Raw genomic sequence first — 9,459 nt, 5'->3', positions numbered from 1 at the left:
AACTCGCCTATACTCACAGAGAGGTTTGCTTGTTGGTTATTGCTCTAAGTTTGGATTAGAGCTTATTGAACAATCTTTACCCTAGTGATGAAAAAATTTAAAATCTTGCAAGAATCTTGCAAGAAATCTTGCAAGGGAATGCATAGTTCTTCCATTTTTCTTGCAAGATTTTGAATCCATCTTGCAAGAATCTTGTAAGATTTTGAATTTACATTTACCTTTTTGTCCTGGTTACCTGGCTGCTTTTTTGCTGTTGGTTGAGCTGAAATAGTTAATCAACTGTCGGAAAATCTTCTGAAGTCAAGTTAAAACATGACTTTTTTGAGATTTTCCAGTATGATTTTTGTGGTTCATTCCTCCTCCTTTTTCATTCCGGGCTTGGGACCGGCAGTGGCGGAGTTACTGAAACAAACTATGGGAGTACTGATACAGTGCGGTAAAAAATCCGCACTTACACAGTTCTCCAAAAAAAACGAAACGACAAACAGCAGATAAAATAAAACACTAAATTTGAAATAGCAAACTGGTTGTCGGAAAATTATCTCAAGTCAAGCTTAAAACCCACTTTTTTGAGATTTTCCAGTATGTTTTTGTGGTTTTTCCCTCCTCCTTTTTCATTCCGGGCTTGGGACCGGCAGTGGCGGAGTTACTGAAATAAATTATAGGAGTACTTATACAGTGCGGTAAAAAAGCCGCACTTACACAGTTCTCCAAAACAATCAAAACGACAAACACCAGATAATAGGGATAGCTAAAATTTGAATAGCTAAAAGGTTATCGGGAAATGATCTCAAGTCAAGAACAAATTGACTCTTTTGAGGTTTTCCAATAAAAAATTTGTGCTTTCTCCCTCCCTTTTCATTCCGGACTATGGACCGGAAGGTGCGGAGTAAAAGAAACAAACTATAAGAGTACCGATATAGTACGCTAAAGCAACGCACTTACGTAGTTTTCTCAAATAAAAGAGAGCAGAAAACATAAAAAATCAATTAATATGAAAAAGATAACAGGTTGTCGGGAATTTATCTTAAATCAAGGTAAAATCCGATAATATTTAAATTCACAAGTATGAATTTTGTAGTTAATACCTCCTTTTTCATTCCAGACGTTTAACTTGTAGGCAAGAGTTTATTGAAATGAGTTATTGGAGTTATGATAAAGCACGGTAAAAAAAACAACAACAACATAAAACAATTAAACACGGCAAACTGATTGAAAAACAAGTTGATTGAAAAAAGTATCTCGGAAAGTTCTCTGAGACAGACTTTAAAACAGTATCTTTTGAGTTTTCCGCCGTAAAATTTGTGCCGGTGTCTTTTGTGTGATTTGACAAAAAAGAACTCGAACAAGAATTATTAAAAACACCATAGAACCGAAATGCCATCTTTTTGAAGTTTTTTCTTGCTATGAGATGATTTTAGGATTGGTTGAACGAACTAATACATCGTTTTTACAATTAGTTTGATGTGGTAAATTGCAAAATATCAGTAATAAAAAACAAACACTCCGACTGTTGCTTTTTCTTTGTCCCAAAAAGAAACATTATCTAGCGTAAGATCAAAAACAGAGTTTATGTTTGATTTAACAGAAAGTCAAGGTTGATTTTGTTACATGAAGATTGAACTATAAATCGAATGAAAGAAGAACAAAAGATAAAATTTCAAAAACTCAGATTTTTTTTAAATGAAAACACTTCAAGGACATTAACACCAATATGCTGAATTACGGACAGGATCAGTAACAAAAAGTCCCAACTGTTTGTTTCTCTAAAAATAATTTGTTTTAATGAAAGATGAGAAAAAGATTGAAATATTTTTGTTTTTTATAGGTAAATTAAAATTTAAAAAAACGGATTTGATTCCCTCGAGTTATTTCTATTTGTTTGTCGGAAAGTTGTATTTGAGTTCAAAATCTTGCAAGAATCTTGCAAGATTCTTGCATGATTTCACATTCTTAAGGCGCTTACGAAAAAAGTCATTTATTTTCAGTTTTGCTGATCATGAATTCTGATACCAGTCATGATATTTGATTTTCAGTTAGTTTTAGCTACCAAAATCACATAAATATTTTTTCCGGAATTCAAAATCTTGCAAGATTCTTGCAAGATTTTGAATCCTGGCTAATTTTTTTTTCATTAAATTAGGCTTCGTAACTTGTTCAATAAACAATAACTTGCTTCAAAGATGCTTCCTAAAACACTTGTACCCAGATTTATTTTTTGGCCTTGATTGATATCTTGCAAGATTTTTGCAAGAATCTTGCAAGTTTTGATTCATCTTGCAAGATTCTTGCAAGATTTGAATCCGCTCATCACAAGGGTAGTGAGTAAGACGGAACTTTCCGAAAAATACTACCAAAACTACAATAATTAACTGAATTTATTAACTGATTACCTTCCCGGGTTGAAGTGTTTTTGCAAAATTATATGAGATAAGTGTTAACTTAGAAGTAAATTAGAAATTTTTATATATTTCTGATATAACATTGCGGTGAATGCGTCGGATTTAGATAAATAATTTCAAAGCATTCACAAAAATTTTATGTGAGAAAAATGCGGTGAATTATCTAGCTTGTCAGCTCTAGTTATGGCTTCATTTACATAATTCACTTCTCAAAGCGTAGATGTTAAATCATTTTTGCATTTCTAAAAATAGATCTCACATAAATTCTCCTCTTTAATAATTACGTTTTTCTTACATATTTTTAGACTCGATCTTACTTAATCTCAATTTTCAAGTTTGAGTGTTGTTCGTATGTTTTCTAGCGTTTAATTTGGCGTTCCGTAAACTCGACACCTAAAATTTTGCATTGATTTAACATAAAATAGCGTTTAACTTGGCTTTGGTTTTGCTTTGGTGAAGTTTTGACGGTTACAACGTTGTGTTTCATTAGATCAGAACTTTAGTTCTTTTTGGAGAAGTTTTAGGTTTGAATTTTGTGTGCCGTTTGAGAGTTCAGACTCGAAGACGTCAGATTTTTCTAACTGATCCTCAATTTTTTGTCTTCAATTGATCCAATATTTTCTTGTCGGTGCGGATAATGGCGATTAGTTTTTCCTATAGAAACGTTTTTTTTGCATTGTTTCAACGCATTGACTTCTGTCTGTGAGAAATGAGCCACTGACTTCTACCTTCTGCAAGCTTGCCGTCTTTTTCTGCCACTGTATCATGACACGTTCTTTAGCAATGTATTTTTTTTTCAAAAGCGGTCCCTAATTTCACAGATCTTAACGTTTCTAAGCGTTTATCTTTTGTAATTTGGCGTTCAATTTAGCGTTGATCTTACATAAAATTGAAATTTCGATGTTTAAATCTTACGTATTTTTGGTGTTTGATAGCGTAAACCTTAGAAAAGTTTGTGTTAAATAGTTTTGCCTTTTGAAGCGTAAAACATAATTTTTGCGTTTCTTAAAAAAGATGGTAAAAAATTAAAATTTCTATGCTTATAAATGACAAAATGTTGCGTTTAAAAGCGTGAAAATTTAAGAAGTTGAGTGTATCTAGGGATAGATTTAACATTTTTAGGCATTTCTAAGGTTAGATCCTGCATTAAAATCCTATATATAAAAATCTGTTATTCTCTTATTAGCGAACGAAATCATCGACCAAACATTTATCTTAACCAAGTAACAACAAGGTTTACTGATTCACTCTTTTTCTCATTCAATTGATACTTCCCAAACTAATTTTAGTTGGAAATGATTAATTCCTTGATCCTTTAACATTTTTAGGCATTTCTAAGGTTAGATCCTGCATTAAAATCCTATATATAAAAATCTGTTATTCTCTTATTAGCGAACGAAATCATCGACCAAACATTTATCTTAACCAAGTAACAACAAGGTTTACTGATTCACTCTTTTTCTCATTCAGTTGATACTTCCCAAACTAAGTTTAGTTGGAAATGATTAATTCCTTGATCCGTTAAAAGTTCTTTTTCCTAGAAATCATTTTTCGCGAAACATAATAAACCTAAAGCTTTCGACAAGGTACAAAAAAATATTATCGATTAAAATTTCCTATGCAACGGATTTTTCCTATCATCGACCAAACATTTATCTTAACCAAGTAACAACAAGGTTTACTGATTCACTCTTTTTCTCATTCAGTTGATACTTCCCAAACTAAGTTTAGTTGGAAATGATTAATTCCTTGATCCGTTAAAAGTTCTTTTTCCTAGAAATCATTTTTCGCGAAACATAATAAACCTAAAGCTTTCGACAAGGTACAAAAAATATTATCGATTAAAATTTCCTACGCAACGGATTTTTCCCATAGCAATTTTGCTTGGAATTGAATAATTCATTGGCTCCAAAAAATTATTTTTGAAATATTTTTTATTGTAGAATCCGCGCATTTGCGTATGAAAATCTAACGTTTTTTTTTCTAAACTAGCTAGGTCAAAAACTCTTTCTGATTCCAAATATACCCTAAAAACATCAAACACAAGTTTGGTTGCATTGGAATAACTTCCTTACCCGTTAAAATTAAACATTTTTTCAAAAAAAAAATCGCTGTTCGGAAAAATTGCAAATTTGCTTATGAGAAAATAATTTTTTCCCTAGCGAGCAATGACGAAAATACTTTTTAATTGCTTTATATAGAAACTGGGGATAGTTCAATTCAACTTAAGTTGAATCTCATTTTTTCCTGAACTGATAAAAAACATTCTCTCTTTTTTCTAAAGTAGGAAAGCACATTATAAAAATATATCCGAAGCGCAACTTTTATCCTGGGCAAGCTGCACCAAAATGTCTTATCTGGTTGTACTTTATATAATATTTGAAAATTTGCAACATCAACGTTAAATTATACACTCTTTCATTCAAAATCCAGAACCAAAATTTAAGTGTTGCATCTATGCAAGCTGAACGCTACAATATGTAAGACCAATGATAAAACTGAAACGTTGAATTTATGTAAGATCAACACTAAAGCAAACATTAATTTTCGTAAGAAAGAAGTTGAATGTTAAGCATTGTATTTAAACAAGATCTAAGTTTCGACACGTAAAATTATGATTTCTCTACGCTTAGAAATGCAAAGTTATGTAAGATCAACGATCAGTTCAATACAAAATTGTGTAAGATCAACACTAATCTCAGCGCAAAATTTTGTTAGATCTACGCTTAGAAATGCAATTTATTGTAAAATCAAAGTTAAAAACAACACAAAATTATGAGAGTTCAACGCTAAATTTTACGCAAAACTATATAAGATCTGCTCTTAGAGTTGCAAAATTATATACAATCAACACTAATTTCAACGCAAATTTTTGTATGATCTGCGCTTAGAAACATTGAGCTCTTAGAAATCGCAATAGTTTCTTTTTTATCTCTTTCATTGTCAATATTGAATAATTTTGATTTTTAAAAGCGTTTCACCTCGGCCGTGTTTCAATGTTCAGCCTGATCAACCCGGGAATTCAATGTTCATCAGGTCTAAAAAACTATCCGAAACCGATTTAAATTATATAATTGGATTCATTAGCAAGCTAAACCGGAACTACTCTGGATATTTTTTGCAACACCCGGGTTTACCCCAGAATTCAAAAACTATAATATTACAACTTCATGTTATGCCGTCTATGAAATGGTGTAGTAACAAAAATTTCATTAAGTAAACGTTTTAAAAATGAAATTTTTGAAGTAATCTGAAAATCAACAAAAAAACGCAAACAAATTATTTAAAAATACTGTAAAAAATCGGAAAAACTTTATTCTTAGTGATTGGGTTTTTATGGGAAAATTGTAGTCATAGAACGCATTAAAAAAAACTTTTATGGGGCTGGGATATCATAATTCCCCAATTTTTTCGAAAATCACCGACTATTATCTTCAATTGAATCTAATCCTAATAGAATCGAATTAGAATCTAATAGAAACGAATTTGTGCATTGTTCTATGGAAAAGTCATGGTCATAGAACTTCATAATGCAAAAAAGTTTTAATTAGATGTTAACGAAAGATTTTTTTAAAGTGTTACATTGTCAACTAGCCAGTAGAAAAACTTCGTGATTTCTGTTAAAGGTCTTGGACTGTAATTAGAGTCTTTTAGTGATCGGAATAAAAGACAAAAAACTTGATATTAAAATTCCAAAAAAAATCCTCTTCAGATCAACGAAAAATTATTATGAACGAATCAAGTGGCCTCGTTCACTCGAAACAATTTCAGAATGTAAAGTCTCTCAAAACCGATAGAAAAGACATTTTTCAAGCTGAACAAAACTGCTTCAAAACACGATAAAGAGCACTTACTGCTTTGGTTACCCAAACTAATTTGGTAGAGTGGTGAAAAACGCGGAGATTTTTGTGAGGCAATGCTTTAAAACTTGATACATGAAAAACGTGTAGTTCTAAACGCAAATTTTTTTTACTGTTTTTTAAAAAATTGGTCTACTTTCATTGTTAATGGGTCAAGGCTGCTGAAAGTAATATATCAAGCTTGTGTTAGGCTATGGTTGGCTATGGAATACGACAAATTCTTATAATTGACCTTTAACGTTAAGTTTTGCTATTTTCTCCTTTGTTTCTCAAAAAGTCAATCATATGGTAACAGTATAATAAGATCTTTGGTTCAAGAAGTTGTTCAAAAATACCCATTTTTTGGTAGGCCCTCCTATCGATAAGAGTGGTAAAACAACCACTGCTTTTTTTCTTAGTCAATGCTTCAGAACTTGATACATCAAAAATCTCTAGGTAGGAGACAAAAATCTTTATACTAATTTTTATGTAAAAATGTTCTTGTTTCTTTATTACTGGGTCTAGACTACAAAAAGTAATCTATCAAGGGGGTTTTATGCCTAAGCTCGTATGAAATAAGAAAATTTCCCGTAATTGATATTTAACGTCAAATTTTGATATTTCGTTAATTGTTTATCAAAAAGTAAATCGTTTTTAAAAATATAAAAGGAAATTCTGGGTTAAAAAAATGTGCTCAATGTTGCTCACTGTTTTGGTAGTGCCTCCTATGCATAAGAGTGGTAAAACAACCAGAGTTTTTTTGAGGCTCAAAATTTTATACATGCAGAAGCTCTAGGTCGGACACGCGATTATTTTTACTGTTTTTTATGTAAAATTTGGTTTCGCTTTTTTACTACTGGGCTTACGGTGCTAAGAGCAATATGAGAACCATTTTTTAAAATAGCGTTGGCCATGGAATAAAATGTTTTCCCATAATTTGTACATAGTGTCAAGTTTTACTATAAAGTCAATTGTTTCTCAAAAGGTCAATCGTATTTAAAACTTATTATAGGACTTTCTGTGCCAATAAAATGTTCAATATCACCCATATTCTTTTGGTAGTGCCCTCTGTCCATAAGAGTGGCTTAACAGCCGCAGATTATTTCTGAGTCAATGCTTAAAAATTTGATACATGAAAAAGTCGTAGGTCAGAAAGGCGAATAATTTTCAGGTAAAAATTGGTGTCATATCATTAATAATGGCTCCAGGCTGCAAACATTTATATCAAGCGTGGTTTAGGTAAAATTGGCTATGGAACAAGAAAATTAAAAAATAATTGATATATAACGTCAATTGTGCTGTTTCGTCAAATGTTTCTCAAAAATTCAATTGTTTTTAGAACACAAAATACGACTTTCTGCGTTAAGGAGTTGTTCAATGTCATCATATTTTTTAGTCGTGATTTTTAGTGTTTGAACACCTGCAGATATCTGGGTCAATGCTTAAAATCTTGATGCTTAAAATTGTGTAGGTAGGAAACGCGATTTTCCTACTGTTTTTTTTTTAAAAGTTAGTCTCATATTTTACTACTGGATCTAGACTGCTAAATGTGATATGACAGGCTTGTCTTAAGCTAAAAATTGCTATGAAATGAGAAATGGTATCATGATTTAACGTCAATTTTTTCAGTTTCGTCAATGTTTCTCTGAAAGTCAATCGTATTTGAAAAATATAAAAGGACATTCTGGGTCAAGGAGTTTTTTAATGTTAACCATACTGTTTTGGTAGTGCATTCTATCCATGACTGTGATAAAAACACCCTTAGAGTTTTTTTGAGTAAATATTTAAAAATTCGATACAAGAAGAACGTGTAGTTCTGAAATGCAATTTTTTGTTTACTGCTTCATATATAGAAACCAGTCTAATTACTTTGCTACCGTGTCTAAGCTGCTAAAAGTGGTATATAGAGCGTGTTTTAAGCTAACATTGGCCATGGAAAAGGACAATTTCCCATAACTGGTATTTAACGTCAAGCTTTGGTTTTTCGTCAATTGTTTTTCTCAACAAGTCAGGTTGAACAATTGACAGTTTTTCGTATTCAAAAAATTTATTCGCAATTTTTAGGGTCAAGAATTTGTTTAGTGTTTACCATACTGTTTTGATAGTGCCTCCTCTAGATAGTAGTGCTAAACACAACCAGAGATTTTTTCTTATTCAATGCTTAGAAACTTGAAACCTGCAATACCTGGAATTTTTTTTTACTGTTTTTTAATGTAAAATTTAGTCTTATTTCTTCTATACTGGGTCTAGGCCGCTAAAATTAAAGTAATAAGTTTTTTAAGCTAGCGTTGGTTTTGCAATAATAAATAATATTTTTTTTTCATAATGGTTTCATAGTGTCAAGTTTTGCTATTTCGTCAATTGTTCCTCATAAAGTCAATTGTAATTGCATAATATAAAGGGACCTTCTGGGTCTTGGATTTGTTCAATGTTACTCGCACTGTTTTGGTAGTGCCTACTATCCATAAGAATAATAAAAACTCAGTTTTTTTTTGTTTGCAGGCTTTGGTTAAATTTTGGTGGGTAGAATGTTTTTTTTTAATTTGTTTTTTTTGTTAAATGTCCATCCCTTTGTGCCCTTACAGGGACCTTCTCCCATGAGCTCTATATAAATTGTGCTTTCTTTCTTTGCTTTTGTGATGTTTTATGATATTCCTGGCCTGCTCGTTATTTTAGTTTTTAGCTGTATTGTGTCAAGGAAAAAGAGCCTCCATTTTTGCTTGTTCTGCAAGAAAAACAGTCAAACTGTTTTCCCTTGTAGTTTAAGAAGCTCATTAGGCGTCAAGAAAAACCATGATTCTTTAAAACCTCTTGTCTGTTGTTACGGAGAAATAGTAACCATAGAACTCCCATATTATGGAAAAGTCGCAGTCATAGAACTTTCATGTATGGCAAAGTTGTAGTTTTACCAATATTTTGAAACTTTTTTTGATTTATGAAGTCAATGGTCCGTAATATGAAAGTTTCAGTGAAAGGTACAGCTAGTACAAATGTTGTAGCTGAAAGTGAAATGTCATCTTAAGGATTCATTACGTCATGCACAAGAACTCAAAATAATTTTTGAACGGAAAAAATAACAAAATTTGGTTTCAAACGATATGTACCAGTAATTTCTTCCGTTTTGAAACCGAATATACAATTTATTTTCATGCGTTTCAAAACCAAACGTACCGAACATTATTTCTAAAATGTCAATCGTGTTATAAATGAAATACTAC

Source organism: Convolutriloba macropyga, chromosome 13 (genome assembly GCF_964194025.1).
Source record: "Convolutriloba macropyga chromosome 13, txConMacr16.3, whole genome shotgun sequence".
NCBI lineage: Eukaryota > Metazoa > Xenacoelomorpha > Acoela > Convolutidae > Convolutriloba > Convolutriloba macropyga.
This window is presented reverse-complemented; position numbering follows the sequence as displayed.